General features: G+C 38.4%; 1 long non-coding RNA gene across 1 annotated transcript in view; it reads left to right on the top strand.

Annotated features, from left to right (window-relative positions):
• LOC134297583 (uncharacterized) overlaps positions 1 to 24186 on the top strand; it is an 89955-nt gene that overhangs the window by 31302 nt on the left and 34467 nt on the right. The window contains exon 2 of the long non-coding RNA XR_010004381.1: positions 13986 to 14040. This is a non-coding gene — a long non-coding RNA (uncharacterized LOC134297583). The remainder of the gene's footprint in view (positions 1 to 13985; positions 14041 to 24186) is intronic.

A 24186-nucleotide genomic window follows, 5' to 3' on the forward strand; every position in this document is an offset into this window, starting at 1 on the left:
GACACCCCAGATGGGAAGAGCTGCAGTTTTCTGGTTAATGTGGGCACATTATTCCTGAGTTAATCAAAGGACTGACTGTGAGACAGATGCACTTGCTCATCATGTTCGAAATCGTTTTCAGAAAGTTCCCTTCTTCAATCAGCTTCATGTGTCAACACCAATATATTTGGAGGAAGCAGATGATAAGCTTAATTTGTTAAATGAAAGGTGTGTGCTGGTGTGCTCTCTCATTAGGACTTAAAAGTGTGCTCCTTTTACTTTATTCAGCTACTTTCCCTTTCTAGAGTGAGAAGGGACTTCCAAATGGCAGCATTTCTTTAATTCATACTGGATATATGAAATACATAAAAAAGACCAATTTGATTCTTGGGTTTAGATACTTTGTTTTTCACAATTAACTCACATGTTCAGGGTCAAACTAATTTTCAATCAATACTTTGCAACCATCCTAAGATAATTAACTACTTGAGGGATGGACTCATAGAATCATACAGTTGGAAGGGATGACATGGGCCATCTAGTCCAACCTCCTACCATGCAGGAAAAGTACAATCAAAGCACAACCAAAGCACCCTGACAGATGGCCATCTAGCCTCTGTTTAAAAGTCCCCAAAAGGAACTTCCACCACAGTCCAAGGCAGGGAGTTCCACTGTTGAACAGCTCATACGGCCAGGACATTCTTCCTAATGTTCAAGCGGAATCTCCTTTCCTGTTATTTGAACCCACTACTCTGAGTCCTAGTCTCCAGGGCAGTAGAAAACAAGCCTGCTTCCTCTTCCTTATGGCATTCTTTCAAATGCTGAAACATGGCTATCATGTATCTTTTCAATCTCCTCTTCTTCAGGCTAAACATGCCCAACTCTTTAAAATGCTTCTTATAGAACATGGTCTATAGACCTTTGATCATGTTAGTCGCCCTCCTCTGGACAAGTTCCAGCTTCTCAACATTTCTCTTGGATTGTGGTGCCCAGAATTCAACATAGTATTCTAAGTGAGGTCTGACCAAAGCAGCATAGAGGGGAACCATGACTTCCCTCTATTTAAATACTATACTCCTTTTGATGCAGCTCAAAATCCCATTGGCTACTGCATCACACTGTTGGATCATGTTCAACTTGATGTCCACTAAGACTCCAAGCCCTTTTTCACATGCACAGTTGTTGAGCCAGGTGTCACCCATTCTGCATTTGTGCTTTTTTCCTTCTGCCTGAGTGTAGTATTCTAAATTTCTCTTTGTTGAGATGCATTTTGTTAGTTTTGGCCCAGCTCTCCAATCTGTTAAAGTAATTTTGGATTCTGATCCTGTCTTCTGGAGTATTAGTTACTCCTCCCAATTTGGTGTCATCTGCAAACTTGAGAAGCACACCCTTTAAATCAACATCCAAATCATCATTAATAAAAATGTTGAACAGTACTGGGAACAGGACCAAACCCTATAACACCCACTAGTCACTTCTTTCCAGGATGAAAAGAAACCATTGGTGAGCACCCTTTGGGTTCAGTCATTTAACCAATTACAAATCCACCTAACGGTAGTATTGTTTGGCCCACATTTTACTAGTTTGTTTACAAGAAGATAATGGGGGATTTTGTCAAATGCCTTATTAAAATAGGATAGAGTATGATGATGCTTCCTCATTGTGTGTACAGTGATGATGGATAGCATTCTTCACTAAACTTTATGGGAGCTATCTAGTTTAGAAAGCATCAGATAGCCTATGGAAAACCATAAAAGGAGGTAATGCCAGAGACTCAAGGAAAAAATTACCTGCCCTTGATAACATTTATATGAGATGGCTGCTGTCTCTTGCTTAATGATGATGATAAAGATAACATATATTGTCTATGTTTGTTCTTTTACTAAACATATATGTGGACACTATTGTCACTTCTCTCCATGAAGGAGGGAAATCCCACACTAGAAATCTAGCTACATCAGGGGAATTAGGATTTGAATTACATTGGGGAAAATATTAATGGTAGAGATGTACCTCTTCATGTGCTGCATTTTCAGGTTGCCTTCCCTGAGGTCTTATAAACCAGTCCAATAGGGGGAAAGATCTTAAAAGTTTATTCTATTTCTCTAGCAAGAGTCTAGTTTGACCATTTCAACTTAAATGTGGTTCCCTCCAGATGTGTCGAACAAGTACTTCTATGGTGTCAAACTGGTAGGTTGAGAAATGGTTGTGTACTCTACTGTGGGCAAATAAACCAATCTTTGCTCTGTTGGCACAAAATTATAAACCATGCATAATATTTCTGTGACCTTTATATCACAAATAGTTCACAGACATGAGCTAGATCTATAGGTCTGACAGTAGAAAGAGAAGTTGCATTGAAAGAAATTGCCATATTAGTCTGTATCAGTATGCAGACAGACCTTATAGCACTTTTGAGACTAACTGAAAAAGTGAAATAGTCTCAAAAGTGCTACAAAAACCATTTATATATTAATAGAAGCATTTGAAAAACACACACACATACTAGATCTTTACATCAGTAAACTGTATTTCAGAAACAATTTGATAAAAATATAAACAAGTAAATATTTGAGGAGCAAGCAACTTAGTGTTAGAGCAGGTGCCTTCTGTTCCTCTGATGCCTTGGCAGTCTGTCAAAAGTCAGTCTCTTTGCCAATCTCATTGCACAGTTTGGCACTTTGGGTGCTAATAAAAATGCAAATCTCTAGAAATCTAGAATGGTTGGCACATGGCAGCTGATGCAGTAATCTCAAGCTTGATTTCTCATACTTACACCACTTGACTTATACTTTTGGATTTTAAGTCCCAAACATGTAAAACACATTGATTAGAGGGCAGAAGTTTACAAATTTTATGCCACAAAGAAACAGATATGAGAAATAAATTAATTATATTATGTAGAGGCTTCAGTAAGTTGAAAACACCCAAGGACAGAGTAGAACAGCTGTTGTATCTCTGCATATTCTTTGATCTGGCAATTTGTCCAGTGTTCTCCCAGGAGTATCTACTTCAGACCTAGAAGCTGCAACAGTATTTTCTTAAATCAAACAAGCAAACAAAACTGCATATGAGCAGAAGGTAAGCCAGGGCAAAGATGTTTCTGATCCTCACATGGAAAAATAAGAATTGCTTCTTATCTACTTGGTCATCTCATAGGAATCTGACAGCAGCATGAACTTTATGGGAATGTCTATTTCACCATCTAGAAATCTGGGAAAATCACAATTAATTAAATAGAGAATGAATAAAAATAAAATGACATCCACATTGGGGGACAAAAGTCATTTGACATGTTAGCTATATGTAATTATTGTTTTAGTAATATTGGACCATTTTTTTCACATTTCCCCAGCTATTTTATTAAGTTCTGTAGGGATGAAAAGCAGGAGAAGGAAACTAAGAAGAAAATATTGGTGAAATTAGGGAACAGGATGAAGTGTCTGTCTATTAGAGATGTGCATTTTTGTTAGTCCTTATAATTAGGATCAAATTTGTTAAATTCATAGTTATGAGATAATATCCAATATATGGGTGTGGCCCACAACAAAAAATTAAGAATTGAAACTTATCCCATACTTTGTCAGTGTGTTAGCACAGGAAAGATAACTTGTAGGCATGTGCAATCCATAAAAATGGTTCAAAAGTACTTAACAACTAGGAGGCACCGGCACTTCATTTCTAAAGTGTTTCTAATGTTTCAGAGGTGAAAACTTAGGAATTCTAATGAGACTAATGAAATTTCATTACTATTTCGTTAATGGCAATTGTGCATGCACATTAAAAAAAAAAACATCACTGTCAGTGGGGAAATTTCAGGGGCTCCTATTTCTTTCATTTTTAAAGCTATTATGGTGAAATGTGCTACAATGGTAGAACACATTTACCACTGTTAACTCATCAAATTTCAGAATGTCTGACTTATCCACTGATTTCTGGTTAATTTCCAAAGTTTTTATAAAATGTTTTTTTAATAATAAAGCAAATCTGTTCCTAGTTTGGAAGTGTTATTTCCTGTTTCATTGTGTGGTTTTCACTTTGTAAGTAGTTGTTCTATTACAGAAACTTTGTTTTGTGGCAGAAACTGTGTTAAATTGGTGGCGATTCAACAAAGGAAAATGTGCTATAGGGTGATGTCCCTTGCATAAAGACAAAGTTTTTGCAATATAATAAACTTTGCCATGTTTTTATGACAGAACCAATTAGTATCTGCCATTTATAATGCAGGAACAGAAATCATAGTACAGACATCATCATGAGACATTTAAACTGACCCCCCCTTGTTCTAGGCAGAAGGGCACCATCCAAATTCTTCTGATATCCAATTAATATGCTTCTCATATTGTTGGAGGGTACCCCCATGGCCCATCCAGGCATTTAGGTCATTTTTTCCAACCCAGCACAGAGATTGGCTTGCTTATTAGATAGAGAACAGTCACAGTCCTCTTTGCATATTCTGTGGCTGGTGTTAGGGAGGGGCAGACTCTCCTCTATCCTGATTGGTGCCTTCTGATACTGATGCAGTCTGGGAAATGTAGTTTAGGGCAGGTATATGCCTCCTTCTATCTCAAACTCTGTTTGTGCATGCATATAATAAAATTGCTATAATTTGGAAACTTCAGGGGTTCCCATCTCCCTCATTTTTAAAGCTATTGGGGTGAAACTTGCTACAATGATAGACCATATTTACCACTCTTTGCCCATCAAGTTTCAGAATGTTTCACTTACCCACAGATTTTTGGGGAATTTTCATAATGTTTATAAGCAATGTTTTTTAAAAAATACAAGAGCTATCTACTTGAATTTTATATACAATACACAAGATAGCTAGGGCATTTATCCCTGGAAGTTTCAGAAAGATTCACACATCTACAGATTTTTGTGGATTTTTAAAAGTTGAGACAAAAACAATTTATCCCCCAAAAGGTGGTGATGGCAATCCTCTTGAATGTCTGTCTTTATGACACACAACTACATAACTACAACTTAGCACAGATTTATACTATTAATTACTTACTTTAGTCCTCTTTGCAGATTCAATAATTTTATTCATCATTAGACAGACTCTAAAAGGTGCTTGTAGCAGCCAGCTCTCATTTGGGTCCTTCAGTCCTCATTTGGATCCTGAGCAACATTGCATTCTGGGAAATGTAGTTTATGGCAGGGCCTTTTGCATTCCCTGCCATTATGGGTCTCACCTTCAGAAACTACATTTAAGTGGGCTATGTTCTCGGTCTCCCTGTAGTCCTGCCCCCAGCCTTGCTTATAGTGATGGTGGGTCCAAATTGGCTTTTAAAGCACTTCATGTTCTCTTGGCTTTACCAGTTGGTTATACTGAAAATTAAACTGAACTTAGGAGACATCCAAACGTTACAGAACATTTAAAAAAATATTGGTGAGTGTTTCAATTTCTAAATCCCCTCCCCCCACACACACCTTTCCTGTATATTTCAGAAATTACATTATATGCACAAATTTAACAAATTTGATATGACTTCCGAGGCGTAACCATTTTATTTGCACACCTCTAATAACTTGGGTTCACAGTGTAAAGAAGAAAAAAAAACATTCAACGCATTCCTTCAGTGAACAGTGAGACACATAATAAGACATATAAAGTCACAGCAAAGGTGTTAGGTAGGTGATTGGACAAGATTACTCTGGGTTATCTTCCAACCCTGAAACTTCCAACAGTGAAAACATCAATGCCTTTGCATACTCAGTGTGTTTTTAAAAATTGTCTTTCTTTTTAAAATTATTCATTGTACGTTATTTTAAAAAAAGCACGACTTCTCTTCCATATTTCATTTATACACCCTTATTCTGGAAGTATGGATTCCAGAATTGCTCCATATTTATCAACACTATGTAGCCACAAAAAGAGTCAGTGAGATGTAGTGATTGAGTGTTGGACTACAGCTTTGAAGACCAGAATTTCTCAGCTGGCCATTGAAAACCATGAGTGACCTTAGGGGAGTCAACCACTCTCAGCCCCAGAAAACCCCATTATAGATTTGTCTCAGAGTCTCCATAAGTTAAAATGGCTTGAAGGCACACAACAACAACAACAACAACAACAACAACAACAACAACAACAACAACAACAACAACAACGTCATGATTGTGGCAATGTTATCATGCTCGTAAACAGTGTGTAGTCAACTTTGAGTTTTCACTCCCCTGGGATGTACTGAAGGGTGTTAGCAGTTTCGTTCTAAAAAGAAAAAAAGGAAGATAAGATCAATTAACAAAAGCAGTATCAATAGCTATAAGGTATGGTAACTAAATGGAATGTTGTGCCCAGAGACACTAAATAACATTGTACTGAATGCTGGGAATAAACTGTAGGAAAAGGTCATCCATTTTTGAACTTCCAAAGGCACATGGTTGACTGTTGTCAGAAATAGAATTCTGGACTAGATGAACCTTGGTCTTATTTAGCAAGGCAATCCCCATGTTCTCAAGATCATGCTCTGACCTTGCTAACTTGTTCATCCTGACAATGCTCTGTTGCAATTGCTACATGAATAACCCAAAGGCATCCCTGCAAGCAAATTATTTATTCAGAAAGTACCTCTGAGATGGCAAAGGATAAGTAAATTATTCATTGCCACTATGTAGGGAAAAATCCATCTCAGAAGCTGTTGTACAAAGCTTGCATTGAGAAGAATGAGATGTGAGGACAAAAACCACTATGAAAATTTCCAGATGCCATTTCATGGAAAATGTTGATGGAAGGTAGCAAGAGTTCTATAGTTCTGGAATCTTGCACCCCAAAATCTCATCATTCATAGATAATGGTGACATCCATTGTAGATATCCCTTGCAGGCATCCACAGCCATATTGATAGGGGGAAAAAGAGATAGAAATAGTCCCAAAAGACCATTGGCAGTGTTTTCTTACAGGCCTTGCTTCTCAAGACTACTCATGATTGGAACTGAGACAGACAAATACAGGTAGAGCTGGTATACAGGTAGAGCTGGTATACCCCAAAGTCATTTTTATCTTTATATAGTAACTGCTGGATGGGGTCGCACTCCCTCTAAAAGTGCAGGTTCCTGGACTCATTGATGAGTCTGGAACCCCAGGTTTCGATAGTGGCCAGGAGGACCTTCGCACAACTCAAACTTGTCCGCTAACTGCATACCTTGGGAAGCCTGACTTGGCCACGGTGGTCTATGCTCTTGTTACATCTCATTTGGACTATTGCAACACACTCTATGTGGGGTTGCCTTTGAAGACTGTTCGGAAGCTGGAACTAGTCCAATGTTCCACAGCCAGGTTACTAACTGGAGCGTCATTCAGGGAGCATATAACTCCTCTGTTGAAGCAGCTCCACTGGCTGCCTGTTAGCTTCCGGACACAATTCAAAGTGCTGGCTTTGGCCTACAAAACCTTAAACGGCTCTGCTCCCTACTAACCTCTCAGAACGTATCTCCCCCTATGGGCCATCCTGCAGATTAAGATCTTTGAGTGAGGCCTTGCTCTCGGTCCCGCCACTGTCACAGGTGCGGTTGGCAGAGCCGAGAGACAGGGCTTTTTCGGTGGTGGCTCCACAACTGTGAACTCCTTGCCAAGGGAGATTAGGGAGGCCCCCTCACTTATGTGTTTTAGGAAGCAGCTGAAGACCTGGATGTGTGACCAAGCTTTTGGCCCATTCTAGGATGTGAGGTGATATGACCTGAAGGATTCTGTGGATTAATATGAAGTTGAACACAGACTGGCTCTGACTTTGGCTCAATTCTACTGCCCCTGTTGTAATGGTCACATGGTTTTTATTGTTTTAATTTGATTTGGATACCAGCTTTTAATTGTGTTTTATGTTAGGTTTTACTACATTTGTATCATATGTGGCATCTAATTCTGCCATTGTGTAAGACTGCTCTGGGTCCTCCTGGGGGAGAAGAGCGGTATATAAATTAATTAATTAAATAAATAAATAAATAAATAATATGAGGATACATCAAGGCCACCACTGCATCACGGCCAGCAAAAAATTATCCCAGAGGCTTGCTGATGATATCACATCTTTGGTGACATCGTTCAGTGCCATAGTGCATTTTCACCAGAAATGTGATGTTGCCAGCAAGACTTTGGGAAAAAATTTCTTGCAGACAACAATGTAGCGATGGTTTCATGGTGATGTGGACAATGGATTAGGTTGAATCCAGCCCACTTCAGTTGTCCAGAACTCCAAAACTGCAGGATCACTCCAGAGCTTCCTAGAATTGATCCAAATTAATGACTAGATGCAGATGTTCTGTTAAAAATCTTATCATGTGTCATGTAGACTTCCCACAGCAGCTGAATGGTGAGACCACTTTACTTTGGTTGGGTAGACATGGCCACAGAAATGGACGCTAGCACAAAATGAAATAGTTTGATTATTGAATAGAATGTGTGTGTGCATTTAAGTCTCATTTTGACTTACAGAGAACACGGGAATTTTATAGGGATTTCTTAGAGAAGAAATAGGTTAATATCTTTTTCAATATCACCTACAACACCTGGTATTCATTGGTGCTCTCCCATCCAAGTACTAACTAGAGCTGACCCTGCTTAGCTTCCAAGATCAGATAGGATTTTATGCCTTTTAGTTTTTTAGACCTGTTCAATACATTTCCATATGAACAAATAAAACTGAATGGGCTACCCATGCTCTACTGTCCTGAATTCAAGATGCTTGTGATGACATAAAATCCCTAAATGTTGTGGCCATTCTCCCTACAACGAAGTGGGGCCATTCTCCCTGTACTGTACTGAAGTGTAGGGACAGAACTTTGTATCTCATTCAAGCATTGGGGAAAGGACTTTCTCAGCTCTGGGATCTTAATTATAGGTTGTCCCTTCCTTAAAAGCCTGATTAATACTAATTAATTAACATTAGCAATATTTGGGCACAAAGGGGAAAGAAATAAAATTGAATATTAGGACTTTTGGGCTTCACTGATATACTTCAAATGCTCATGTAGATGGTTTTAAACTGTTTAAACCTGTAAGAATATGTTAACCTAATACAAAAATAGAACAGTGAGAGAATCTTGTATCCTTACTGTCAAATGAGTGTGGCCATCATATCTTAATTACCAATAGATTTTTACTACTTAAATGTTGTAGTATAGCTCTCACCTATAGATGCTTTTGAACTGTGGTGTTGGAGGAAAATTCTGAGAGTGCCTTGGACCATGGGAAGATCAAACCAGTCCATACTCCAGGAAATAATGCCTGACTGCTCACTGGAGGGAAGGATATTAGAAGCAAAGATGAAGTACTTTGGCCACATAATAAGAAGACAGGAAAGCTTGGAGAAGATAATGATGTTGGGGAAAATGGAAGGAAAGAGGAAGAGGGTTAGGGTTAGGGTTAGGGTTAGGGTTAGAATGGATGGTATCGTTGAAGTTACTGGCTTGACCTTGAAGGAGATGGAGGTGGTGACAGGGAGCTCTGGCGTGGGCTGGTCCATGAGGTCACAAAGAATCAGAAGCAACTGAACAAATAAACAACAAAAAGTTCTCACCTGAACATGTTTTTAGAGCATTTTTTCAGAATAATATATGTGAACATCATACAGCTTGATTCCTAGAACAAAGCAGACATGTCTTCATGGCCCAGCACAATAATCTGTATTCAAATGCTACAAGATTGGGAAAGAAGCCTGTAATTGAAATGTGACTATAATTAAGGATTCAGACTATGAAACATGTAATGTCATGTGTTACTACCATCATAGTAATCAAATTATAGTGGCCACGTGGAGAAAGATTTGATTGTACATCCTTTTCACAACATTCAAATAAAATATGTCAGCACTATATACATTCAGTCTACTTTTTATTTCACTGGTTATTCAGAGCAACCAGAGTTATACATGAGGAATGGCAAAAGAAAACATAATGAATGCCTACACATTTCTTCTCTAAATTACACAATGTTTTCTGAATGTCTTGGTACTCAGTCTGAAGCCTTTCTCTATCATGTCCTATTTTACCCTATAAAGAGACACATCATATTAGAAAAAATCTGTCAGCTTTGTTTTCCCTCTTTTTTCACTTCTTAACCATTCCTATGTTCGTTCTCTTCCTTACCTACATTGCTTTGCTGATTGTTTTCAGATAGTGAACAAAAAGTGTATGTTTATGTACAATTATTTTGACACATGGGTTTTTGTACACATTTTTCTGATTTTTTTATTAGCACGTTTTGACAATGTATACATTTTATCTTATTCTCAATTGTTGTTGCTGTTTTATGTAATTATTTTAATATTCAGGTATTATTGGAGAACTGCAACACAAAAATTTTGTGCTTCTATGCTTTCCTTTTTCTCAGCAAAATTCAGCAAAATTAAGCCTTAGAGTTACAAAAGCTTTATCTGCATTTCTAGGAATATTGCTTTATTACTAAACAACATCTTTGAACAATTGAACAAACATATTCTGGTTGTTTAGTCCAGACATTATTTCTATACAGAGTCCCCGGTAGTGAAATTGGTTAAACTCTTGTGCTGGCAGGACTGCTGAACAAATATTTGGGAGTTTGAATCTAGGGAGTGGGGTGAGCTCCCATCTGTCAGCTCCAGCTTCCCATGCGGGGACACGAGAGAAGCCTCCCATGGGATAGTAAAACATCCGGGTGTCCCCTGTGTAAGGCCTTGCAGATGGTCAATTCTCTCACATCAGAAGTGACTTGCACTTTCTCATGTCGCTCCTGACATGAAAAAAATTCTATACAGTTATTGCCTTTCTCAGGACAAAACCATTATCATATAAAATTAGCGTGCTAGATAAGTTAGGAGCACCATCTGGAATTAATTACATTTTCCAATAGCCAAGGTGCAACTAAATATTTTGACCGTAATCTAATGAGAAATAAGTTAACTCCTTTTCTGGGCTATATCAACACTGAATTATGTTATTGTTATTTTTTGAAACATAACTTGTGTTATCGCACAACAGGTCTATTGTTTATATACAAAATATAAAGGTACAACTTATCGCTATCCTGAACAAATGTCTGCATTCTTATAGATTTCAAATGGGAGACATCATTCTCATCTAAATAAACATAACAGTCCAATACATTGACGGAATATGTCTGATGATTTAAAAAGTCACTTATAAGTATCTTGAAGGACCATACGTGGCATCCGAGATTGTAGTTGTGTCAGAGAAGAGTTCTACACAGTGACTAAGGTTACAACAAGGTATCCCAGGTCGTATTCCTTGTTTCGTTGTTTGGAACGACTTCTTCAGATAGCTGATTCTTCTCTGTGCCTTTAGATATAACTTTGTACTCCAGTATAAGATAATTCTCTGGCACTATATTTACATGTATAAATGACAACATACATAAAATAGATATGCAATAGCACCCCTATTAGTGTACAATATTAACATTAAATTAATACATAAATGAATACAAAATAATGTTCTCATGACTTACATTTCGTTAGGCAATCATTGGCTCTGCTGTAGGGTATTCTATGGCGAGCAATTGCTCATAATCCTGGTAGACCTTAAGTACATATTATAGGTAACAAGTGAAGTGCAACCTGCATTTCTCAAGCAGAATGATCCATTTGGTAGCTTTCCAAGATCTCCACTTCCCCATGAAAGTTGGAAGAAAAAAACAAAACAAAATCAGCTGAACTTTTCTAAGACATGAACCTGGAAGTAAATGATTTATCTTTGGGATGGACAAAGGTGAACAAATTATCTCTCACTCTGTAGTTGCTTCTGGGAAATTTGAACACACACCTTTGTATTATAGCAAAAACATCCTATGAGGGATATTTCTAAATACAAGGATCTCATACTGGAATCAAAGTCTAAAAATGTGTGTTATATATAACACAAGGCTATTAAGTTCTAAACTACATTGTGGCATATTGTAATATCTTTAGTTTTTAGAAATTACAGATTTTGTTTATTTGTGTGTAGTTCTAACCTTAGATGTAGCATTTTGTGAGCAATGTCTGGTGGGTAGCTCAGTCCACCCAATCATAATGGAAATAATTAGCCTCCTGCATGACTAGTGGTTTTAGAGATGAAGTTTAGAGATGATAATGGAAAGTTTTCTTCTACAGTCTATAACCATTCTGATTAGTCCTGGGAAGAGAAGAGTAAACCAATGTACACTATATTTAATTCTAAAATTATACACCTTCTATGCCAGTATTTGTTGTTGTTGTCGTTTTTGTTGTTGCATGTCTTTAAGTCTGTTCTAATTTATGATGACCTTAAGGCAACCCTATTTTCTGGCTCTGAGACTATCTGTTTCGCCTGAGGGCACTTTCAGACAGTGCCAAAATATGAGTTTTAAAACGGGGGGGGGGGAATCCCAGGACCTGAGAACAGGTCCAGGGAAATGCTTCCTTGATATCCTTACATCTTCCTTTGAAGCGAATCAAGGTGGAGGGTGGACAAGAGACACCCAGTGGAAGTTTTTAAAAAATATCTCTGAGATGCGCTGGACCTCATATGTACACATGTGAATATCTTTGTGGAGACACAAGCAGATGTCTTATCTCTCTCTTCACCAAATTGTTAATTCAAGCTCTGTTTCATATTATAAAGATCAAAATATAGAAATCGTTTCAGAGAGTTCTAATTGCTTTCCTACTCTGCTTCCCTTTAGCCACCAGTGTATCTATGGGTCCATTTTTGATAGCTCATTCAGCTGATCAGTTGTTTTAGACTTTTATACTGTGCATGTTCACTGGAGCAGTCCACACAGGAGGAAGGGATGGAAAGCATGTATTTTGTATGGCTGCAGGGATACACAGTCAGATGAAAGTGAAATTTTGGGGGGGAAGAATCAGGTTTTAAGTGCACCTTTTAAACACATGCTTTTCAGCTGTTAATCCAGTTCTGCCTCTACTTTCCCTAAATGTCATGTAGACACCCCCTTATTTTAACCCAGTTACTTCCAGGTTTTTAGGCATGTGTAGAATCTCACATGCCTAAAAACCTGTAAAAAACTCATCCAGTGAGTTTCCATGGCTAAACAGGGAATTGAACTCTTGTTTCCAAAGTTCAGTACTCAAATCTCTACACAATACTCCTCTAGTAAGCAGAAATAAATTGTATACAGCCTGACCTCCACATTTGCGGGTAATGTAGTTTGCTGAATATGCTCTCTGTAGGAATCTCTAGGTCCTCCAGTGTGACTCTATGACCAAATACCTCATAATCGTAGACTCATAGAAATGGTGATGGAAGATCTAGATATTTCTTTGTAGGCCCTCCAGTGCAGTTATATGATTCACATCTAGGAGCTGCATTGAAGGACCTAGAGATTCCTTCAGTGGTGTTTACTTAGGCAAAAAAACATAGTTTTTTAAATTTGTGATTTTGCCACGTTCACGGGTGTCCTCTGCTCCAGTGAATATGGAGAAATAATTGCACTTAGACATAATGCAATAAACATAACATGTAGTTTAGTCTTGCAATAATTTTGAACTTGGTCATTATAGTCCTGTCTTGTACAGCATCTTATCCTCAAGACCAATATAAGTCTCATATTGCCATAAGAAGCTTCATCTTTTATGTTTTCTAAATAGTAAAGAAGTTATGTTTCTATATTTAAAAAAATAAAAGCAAATAACTGAAGCCTGGGGCATGAGTTCCTATGCTCTGCTTTATTCCCTTATAAATGGAAGTATGCTTTAATGTCTCAACAACATGCACACCATCAAAATCAGCATTTAATTATCTAATCATGCAAATTCACTCAAAACAATACTAATTTGGGAAATTAATGGACACATTGATATCCCTGATCTCATATCACAAGAAATAATCATGTACCATAGAAAAAGATGACTTCTTAATATCTCAGTTCCCCGTGGTTTTGTGCACATTGGGCCAGAGAATTGTTATCTACCACATTTTGCTAAAAGCTCTCAATTTGAATTATTATTTAGCCATGTCTGGAATCTGCTAGTGAATGAAGGAGGATATTTGTGCTTTAACATTTAAAGATTGTTTTTCCATTTTCCCTTTAGGCACTGTGTCAGAAGGAGGTGACTTTGCCCGAAAACCAAATACCTCAAGCACAAGGTTTTCTATTTTCTTTTTCTTAAGACAAATCTAGGTGGAAAACTAACGTTTTAGATTTAACTTTTTGTTCATATTGATTTAATGTCAAGGGCTTGCACTCTAATGATGCTTTATCCATCACAAGTATTACTATGTAGGAGAGCTCTGTAGGGACAGTGCAAAAGAACCTGTCAAAATGGGGTAGAAGAAAGAGAAGCTTTTAAAATGTTTATGCAGGAGGACATCAGCCACATTTCATATCCTCCCACCTTTTTAATAGCAAGTCAGCAATTTTATGCAACTTCTCATGACATCGCAATGCTTCCTCACTGCCTCTTCCTCCCCACAGTATCTTTTCTGCTTATTTTTCTTTCTGCTTAATACTAGCAAAAGGCTCTTAAGGTAAATGTTACAGCCCCCCCCCCCAATTTTTTTTCAGGCCTGAATATCTAAGCCCGGGCTTGTACAAATTCAAGCTGTGGTCTGCCACATCAAGCCCAAGGGAGCCATTTATATCCTTTATCCCCGAACAGCATTCTAGACTGTCATTTACAGTCACTGCTGGCAAGATGCTGCTCCAAGAAAGCCAAAAGGCAGTAGACTTTCAGCCATATTACTACCTTAAATGTTTAGAAAGATGGTGTCTCACTGATAAATAACAGTTAATGTTTAGGGGAAAAAATCAGGTTTTCTCTAATGCTTCAATTGATAATTATTACTGAGCTGTAAAGTGGGTCACTTGTAGAATATACTTTGAGAATAGGGAGTCTGAGGCTTCATGAGAAGCAAGTTCTTAGATAATGAGAGATGAAAAGATAAGAAACAAAATAAGACTAAGAGGAAGATGAAATCCTTTGGGTACATATCATTTGCAGCAAATGTATGTCATTTGTCTTTATGCAAGCTGATATACAAGCTTAAAAGATGGGGTTCTCAGTTAAATCTCTGTTGCACTGGGTGGGTTTCTTGACTTTTCTCTTTTCTGGCTCCAAGTTATCCTTTCAGCTTAGCTCCTTTGCCAATTACATAAGTTATCAGATGGATATAGACAGTAGAGCACCATGTCTTCTAGTGTGTCTTTTCTCTCAAGGTAAGGAGTAGAAAATGACTGGATTCAAATATAGTATCTATTTATGCAACAGGAGTTAGGAGTAAAAGCCCAATCTTAAACCTCAAAACTCTCCATACTTTTTTAAATTGTATATTTTTTCAGCAAAAAAAAAAAATCTAAACCAGAAATCAAGTTTCTTTTGTTCTTTGTGAACATGCCACTGTGACCTATGAGTTATGAGGACAAAAATGCCCTCTGCTCTGTGATGTTGTTTATTAGCCTTTTGTAGTTGCAATTATGCAAAGAACTTTGTTACATGAACCTGCTATTCCAATACACTTGAAAGTGTGTAGAGCAGGAGAGGAGAAAAATTCAACTCCCTGGAGTCATTTTACTGCCAGCATTCCAGGATAGGATTGGAAAGGACCCATCTCAACAAGATAGATGATGGGAACATTGAAAAACTGGAGGTTAATGCTGAGTTTTACTTGCTATTAGCTATGGATAGGAGAATCACAAGGAGGACGGCAGTGGGATGCACACATAATTGTGTGAAAGAGAGTGTCCAGTTGCAATGCTAGTTTGCCTGTCTCATGCGATAAAGATAAAGACCTATAACTTTAAAAGAGTGAAATAGCTTCTGCTTCCACTTAACAAAATTTCAGTCTTCACATATACACTGAAAGTTGAATTGGTAATGACTGACTAAGGATAAATCTACACCTTAGAATTAATAGTTTGCCACCACTTTAACTGCTATGGCTCAATGCTATGGAATTCTGAGAGTTGTAGTTTGCTGAGACCCCAGCACTATTTGTCAGAGAAGGCTAGAAACCTGACAAAACTACAATTCCCATAATTCTATAGCATTGCATCTTAGCAATTAAAGTGGTGGGAAACTGCATTAATTCTACAGTGTAGATGCAGGTTGAGAAAGGGAGATCATGTTGGTGGTAATGATGGTAAACATTACTTTGGAGGTGTGAAGTAAAGGAAATTCCACATCTGAAACTTGAAAGAAAAAGAGAAACCAAAATCATGAAGAGAGTTGGCAACTTGTTTACACAAAAAATAATATTTGGAGTTATTTAGCTTATATAAAAATGTAAGTAAATGTGGATATACTATTATTATGTTTATGTATATCTCGCTTTTCTCTCCACACAGAGATTCAAAGCGGCTCACAAAAGCATTACAATGCAACTTAAAATACACAAATATACAAATATTACAACAGTATTAAATGTCATTGAGTCTCTTCGGGTGAGAAGAGCGGGATAGAAATAATGGAAATAAATAATACATAAATAATAAATTAATATTTAAACAATTCAGGTTAAAACCGTATGTTTTGATTGTATAAACCCACACATTGTGTGTAGAAAGTTGTCACAAAGAAGTTTTTCTTGATTTCTTATAATACTACAAGCTGGCTCACCCAGGAAAGCTGAATGGTGGAAGATAAATTTAGATACTTGTTCACAGAGCACATAATTAAAACTGTGGAATTTTCTACCACAAGGAGTAATTACAACTGTCATTTGGAGAAGCAAAAAAGGCAGCTTCTAGATTCATGTAGCATGAGATCATTAGTGACTACTAGATATAAAAAATTTGCACTACCTGCAGTACCAAAAGCAATGTATCCTTAAATATCAGTGACTGGAGAGCACAAAATACTCACATCCTCCTTGTGGGGTTCCCATAGACAGTCAATAGGTTTTTCTCTAAAGAGATTGCTAGACCAGGTAATTTTTTTGGTCTCATTCAGCCTGGGTCTTTTTGTGTTGTAATTGAAGCAATGGCAGCTAGATCATATTGTTACAGCATACAAAGCACATTATGGCTTATTTACTTTTTATGACAGTGTTTTTGTTACCAGGGATTGGGAGAACTGTTTGCAAAATATACTCCACCTATATCAAAATTTCATGACTAGTGCTGGACACTGTGCATCTTGATTTGGGTGAGCTGGAGTGTAACCATTTTTTGCTTCTCCTCAGATATCAAAATATCTTTGGCTGTTGTATATGTTTGCTTGATGGACGTTCTGAGAAAGATTTTAAAAAATGGTAAAGAAATGCATTGAATAGGGAATGCCCCAATTCAATTCAGCCAAGGATATGAAAAGTTCAGTATCCAAGGCCTTGCAGAACACTTGTTGCTCAACAGACAACAGTAGACCAAACAGACAATAAGTAAGACTACATATAAGACAACTTCCAATTTAATTACTGTATGTCATTTCAGAAATACTTTAATACAGTACTAGCTGTGCCCGGCCACGTGTTGCTGCAGCTTATGGGAATCATTTCTTGGCCAGGTGGAATAGCAGTGAATAGCCTTGCAGCCTCAAAGCCTGGCTGTTTTCTTCTTTTAGGAATCCTTGTTTGGTGAGATGGAATGCAAAGGAATAGGCTTGCTGCTTGGAAGGCTGTGTACTTGCATTATAGGGGAATGGTTTTTTGGGCTGCTAGAACTGCAAGGAATAGCCTCACTACTTCAAAGCCTGGCTGCTTGCTATCTAGGGGAATCTTTGGTTGGTCAGCTTCAATAGTACAGAGTAGTATCGTTCCTTCAAAGCCTGGCCACCTTCTACCAAGGTTAATCCTTTGTTGGTCTGATTTAATTGCACTGAATAGCCTTGCAACTTCAATGCCTGGCTGTGTTATAGCTAGGGGAATACTTGTTTGGCGAGCTGGAGTAGCACCCTCAATCAAAGAGCCGCTTGAAGCCTGGCTACTTGCTTTGTAGGAGAATCATTGTTTGGCCATCTTGAATTGCACTGAATAGTCTTGCTGCTTGCAAGCCTGGCCATTTTCTACCTTGTGGAATCCTTGGTTGCCCAGGTTGAATAATAATTAATAGTCTTGGTGCGGCAAGTATGAATGCTGCAATTAGTCACCTTGATTAGCATTTAATGGCCTTGCAGCTTCAAAGCCTGGATACTTCCTGCCTGGGGGAATCCTTTGTTGGGAGGTGTTAGCTGGCCCTGGTTTTTTTCCTGTCTGGAATTTCCCTGTTTTCAGAGAGTTCTTTATTTACTGTCCTGATTTTAGAGATTATATTGTTCTGTATTATTATACCACAGTAATTATTATATATTGTAATCTTCTATTATCTGCTTAGAACTAGATTATATGAGGCCCCTTCTACACAGCTGTATACAATCCACACTTAACTGGGTTATATGGCAGTGTGGACTCAAGATAATCAAGTTCAAAGCAGATACTGTGGATTATGTGCCTTGGCATTCTGGGTTATATAGCTGTGTGGGAGGGACTTGAGTGTACACTGCCATATAATCTAGTTCAAATCTGATAATCTGCATTTTATAGGCAGTGTGGAAGAGGCCTAAGTGCACTCTGCCTATGCCCTGGGCACCATTTTGACTGAGGGAATTGCTTGGATACGAAGTGGGCGAGGCCTAAAAGGGGAGGGGCCTACAGTTCTGAGCCATTTCCAAAGAGAGAAAACAGCTCTTTCTTATTCTCTAATTTGGGCTTTATTTTTCTATGTTTCTTTGTTTGAAAGACATAGATTTGATGACTATGTCTTTTGTGGCCAAATTTGGTGTGATTGGGTTCAGTGGTTTTGTTGTTTACTCCATCGTAAAATGTCACATTACATTTTTATATACAGTGTTCCCTCACTACTTCGCGGTTCACTTTTCACGGATTCGCTGTTTCATGGTTTTTCAATAAACTCTAAGACTATTATAAATCATTAAAAATTACAATTTACAGCCTAAGGACTTGTCAGGACCCAGGCTGCAGAGCACCAATAACCATGCGCAGAGGCCAGAATCTATCTAATATCTTTATTAAAGGAATATATAAAGTCAGTAAAAACAAGTGTAGAATATAGTCCAGGAGTAGACCTTTCAGGAAAGGTCAAATATAGTCCAGAAAAACAATGTCCAATATGTGATATTAAAGTCCAAAGTTATAATCCACTTCACCGAAACACACACTATTTGGCAAGCAATAGTGTGGGGAACTGTCCTTAGTCTTTGAGGCTTAAAGTAAATCCGAAGGAAACTGGGAAACAAGGCTTGAATCTGAGAAGCAAGGTCCGTGGTTTAAAACGCAAGGCAAGGCAAGAATTGAGACTTGGCAAGAATCAACTTGAAGCAAGGCAAACATGAATCAAGAACTGAGTCCATAGAAGTCCATGGTACAAGGCTGGGCTGGAAACTTGATCCGGGATCTGGGAACTGGAGTACGAAGTCTACACACGATCTCACTCCTCAAGCCGACGAATTGACTCCGCAAGGATTCCTTTGCAGCCAAACACCTATATAGGATCTTGTTTTCCCACCAAAGAACACTTTCTCTGGGGAACAAGAAACGAAACCTATTCTGTGTCCAGATGCAGGACTCCTTAAACTTTCCCAAGGGAAACAGACTTAATCATCTAATTGTCTGGCAGCTATCCTGGCGCTCCGGTGAGTCGCCTCCCGAGCGCTTCTATCTTGATTATAATAAAGACGGCGAGAAAATGGGGGAGATTTCTGCTCAAGGCTTGTTTGGCTGACTTCTTGTGGGCAAACATCTTGCAGCTGCAAGGGCTCCAAATCCGGCAGAAACGGTGGGAAACCCAAGTTTTCCTCTTCATCTGTCACAACAGTACTTGGAACGGGACTACATGGCCCATGAGTCATCACAGGACTGGAGGAAGGAGAAACCAAAGGGAGAGAAAAGGAGCCCAAGCAGCAACAGGAGGAGAAGGAGGCTATCTATCAACACACAATTGGTTGATAAAGACTTAAAATAGTGTATAACTACTAAAATAATGTATAAATATTAAAATTAATATAGCGTCCCTACTTTGCGGATTTTCACTTATTGCGGGTGGTCCTGGAACCTCACCCCAGCGATAAGTGAGGGAACACTGTATATAGATAACACCTCCACCCCCACCCCCACCCCATATGTGCAGGTGATATATTTCTAAACCTACTGTGGAAACAGAAAACTGTGAATAATAGTGAACCCTGTTGAATGAACGATACTGTAGAATCATCTGGAGATCCTCACACATTCCTAGAGAGTACACATTTTTCTAGATGAAACTATGCAGATCAGTCCCGTGGGCATAGGGGTTGTACTGTCATTCAAAGAACTGACATGGAGCATATGATGAAGAAAATCAGTTCATATGTGATAGTTAACTATTACAATTTAAAAAGAGCAGGTCCTGTAATGGCAAAGAAACAGTTCCCATTCTCTATAGTTAATAGACTGTGCTTCCTTTGCAATCTGTATTGAGGGGAATACAGAAAACAAAAGGGGATTATTATTATTCTTGCATTATATACCTCTAGGGCTTATGTTAATATTGAGCTGTGAGATTATCCGCAGAGACAAACTGTTAACAATTTCCTTTTGAGGCTGAGGAGCTAGAAGGTAATCAAATGTCTAAGATGAATGTGATCTTTAGAATAAGAACAAATTGTTGTAAACAAAAAAATTCCCATTGAGTCCATGAAAGATATCTTGCTCATTACAGCTCTAAATAATTAATACTAACATAATTCAGTTGTAATGTCATACCAGAGAACTGGGTTCTCCTTTATTCCTTACTAGAATGACAGATCAGGGCAATGGCATCCCCTTAGAAAATGGTTCACATCAGCCTGTAAACGCTGTTGCTGGATTTACATTTTTAATTCACCTGTACTAATGACAGAGTTGTGTATTCCCTTAATTGTGAGCAAAACAGTTGCACAAAGGAGTCAATTTTCTTAATTTTGGACAAGGATATTGCTTCCAGTATATTGCAGGAACATTTCGTGATCCAGCATTAATGTGAATTTTGTTCATGTGTGGTGTGTATTTCTATATGTATCCATATGACTAGAAATACATAGAGTATTTGTTAAGTTTGGTTTGCATATCAAATAATCCAGTTTTGCTAGGAAATAATGTGCATCAGAATTCTGGATTGACTACTTAGTTAAGGAAATGTAGCTAAAGAACAAAAAAAAAATCAGCTTTTTTGTTGAATTCCAGGGCCAGAGAAGCAGATGGCAAAAACAAAAAAACTGCCTGCCTCAGGGGAGTGTACTTGCTCCATCAATGTTTAACATTTACACAAATGACAAGCCACTGCCAGAAGGGACAGAAAGTTTCATTTATGCTGACGATGGTGCCATCACCGCCCAAGCAGGGAGCTTTGAAATGGTTGAACAGAAGCTCCCCAAAGCTTTGGGTGCTCTTACTGCCTATTACAGGCCAAACCAGCTGATCCCCAATCAATCTAAAATGCAGACATGTGCTTTTCACCTTAAGAACAGACAAGTATCTCGAGCTCCGAGGATTACCTGGGAAGGAATTACACTGGAGCATTGCAGCACACAAAATAATTGGGAGTTACCCTGGACTGTGCTCTGACTTACAAGAAGCACTGCTTGATTATCAAGCAAAAAGTGGGTTCTAGAAATAACATTGTATGAAAGCTGACTGGCACAACCTGGGGATCACAACCAGACACAGTGAAAACATCTGCCCTTGTGCTTTGCTACTCTGCTGCTGAATATGCATGCCCAGTGTGGAATACATCTCACCACATTAAAACAGTGGATGTGGATCTTAATGAGACATGCTGCATTATCACAGGATGTCTACGCCTCACACCACTTGAGAAATTATACTGAGTAGCTGACATCACTGTGGATGTCAGCACCACCTGACATCCACAGGGAAGTAGGTTAGCTAAAGATTTTCCCCTGACGTTAAGTCCAGTCATGTCTGACTCTGGGAGTTGGTGCTCATCTCCATTTCTAAGCCGAAGAGCCGGCATTGTCCATAGACACCTCCAAGTTCATGTGGCCGGCATGACTGCATGGAGCGCCGTTACCTTCCCGCCGGAGCGGTTCCTATTGATCTACTCAAATTGGCATGTTTTCGAACTGCTAGGTTGGCAGGAGCTGGAGCTAACAGCGGCTGCTCCCGCCGCTCCCAGGGTTTGAACCTGGGACAGGGAAGTATCAGCCAGCAATTAAAGGGCCAAGGCATTGACATCTCCAGCCCATTCTCTGTTTGGATATCAGCCAGCATGTCAATGCCTTAAATTAAGAAATTGTTTTCTAAGATCTACAGAGATACTTGCAGGAACACCTCAGCAAGCAAGAGTCCAAAAGTGGCAGACTAAAAACCGAAACTTCAATCAGTGGCTGACTGGGCAAATAGAAGACTGGGCAACTTGGAAGGCACTGAACAGACTGTGCTCTGGCACCACGAGATGCAGAGCCAATCTTTAGAAATGGGTCTACAAAGTGGAGTTCCTGACATGCGAGAGTGGAAAAGAGCAAACCACAGACAAACTACTACAATGCAGTTTGAGCCCTGCCGTATGCACCTTTTTAAAGCAACACTAGAGCCACTCCAAGTGACCAGTTACTGGCCAAAGGACATTTAGTATAATGCCAAGTTTTCAAATACATTACAACTTGTACCCTCAGTTCGCTTTTGGTATGATAAATAAACAAGCTAAAGAGCATCTCCTAACTCTATCTGACCTCAACAGTTCACCTTAAGTACCAGCCACCGAATCAGGTGAAAGAAGTCAATTCAGTCAGGTATTAGGACACAAGAAGGATTATGTTTCCATGTTCTTCTGTCCATGGGCAATGTTATGACAAGGAACTTGCAACAGGGGTCCAGCTCCTGATGGTTGCAAGATTATTTATATTCACCCAGATGCCTAGTTGAATCACTCAATATTGCCTGATTTAATGGCTGGCTCTTATGATGGACTGGAAGCTGGTGGGCTGTGACTATGTAAAATTAGTAAATACAGAACAACAATTAACCTGTAATTCTAGGTTCCAAATCCCTAAATTCAGTGCTGAATACCAGTCTTAGTTGTTGGGTAGAAATATTCATTCCTAAAGGGTTTAAATAGAACTCACCCAGCTTTATAGTGTGATCTTATAAGAAATTTAAGTACAAAGAGAGAACCTAATTTCCTTTACATAGAATTACGCATATCCATTGTATTTCATACAGAAGCATATGTTTTACAAAACACACACACACTTACAGTTTAAGTGGAAATGATGTTACATCATCATGGTGTACATTGATTTTGCCTTTTATGTAGCACTGGAAAACATTGGAGTTCCAATCTGATGAGAAACCTACATGAACCAAAATTCTCTTTTTTCAGTTATGGGTTCCTTCATACACTACAATCTGAACAATGCTTCACCAGTGTGTAATGAGAAAACAATAATACCAAATGTATATCAGGCACAACTATATATTTTCACAAATCTAAAGGAAATAAAATGAATAGTCTTTAGAGCTCCTGATAGAAATAATTTGGAAGCAAAAATTAATTGACACTTCTATTCTATCTCTCTCAAATCATCACTGGCAATATGATTATATAGAGATGGCATTGTAACTCACACAGATTGGCAATGGTTTAACTATCTGGGAATTTTATCAAAGCCAATGAATTTAGGGACATCCTTTAGTGTTTTCAAAAGGTATCATAGCTCACTAATTTAGCATGCCTGAAGCAGCTGGGACTGACATAACAGATCAACAATTTGGCTTTTGCAGACTCAAAAAAGTCCCTTAGGTAAGAGAAAGGAATGAATACTTTTCCACTCAGTTTCTCTCTTGCAGTGTATCCAACAGAATCCTTTTATAACATAAAACCTCATTATAGGTGTTCATTAAAATAATAAATTCAGGTCAGAACACTCACTTACTAAGAGCAAGTTAAATATTAACATCTTTATCACCATCTCCAATGAGCATAGATTTAATCATTTGCTTTTGGAACCTGGTGCTTGTGCAGCTGGTAGAGAGAGTAGGGCAGTGTTCTTCTCTTCCATGTGTATAGCTACTGTATTAGCAGGGGATGTCGTATAAGCTTATCAAGAATGGATAACACAGAAATGGGGCATATTGAGTCATCTAGGTTTGATTAACCCATTTTGATATGATTGCAACCCAATGAACCACTGGTTTTACGTTCATTTCATCATGATAACCCAATTAGAACCACCTTCATTCCAAGCATTCTACATTATATTAGGCAACTGTCAAATGTATAGGCTAAAGGGGTAATCTGAAGTGGAGAACAGAGGTAGATGCTTA

Source organism: Anolis carolinensis, chromosome 3 (genome assembly GCF_035594765.1).
Source record: "Anolis carolinensis isolate JA03-04 chromosome 3, rAnoCar3.1.pri, whole genome shotgun sequence".
Classification (NCBI taxonomy): domain Eukaryota; kingdom Metazoa; phylum Chordata; class Lepidosauria; order Squamata; family Dactyloidae; genus Anolis; species Anolis carolinensis.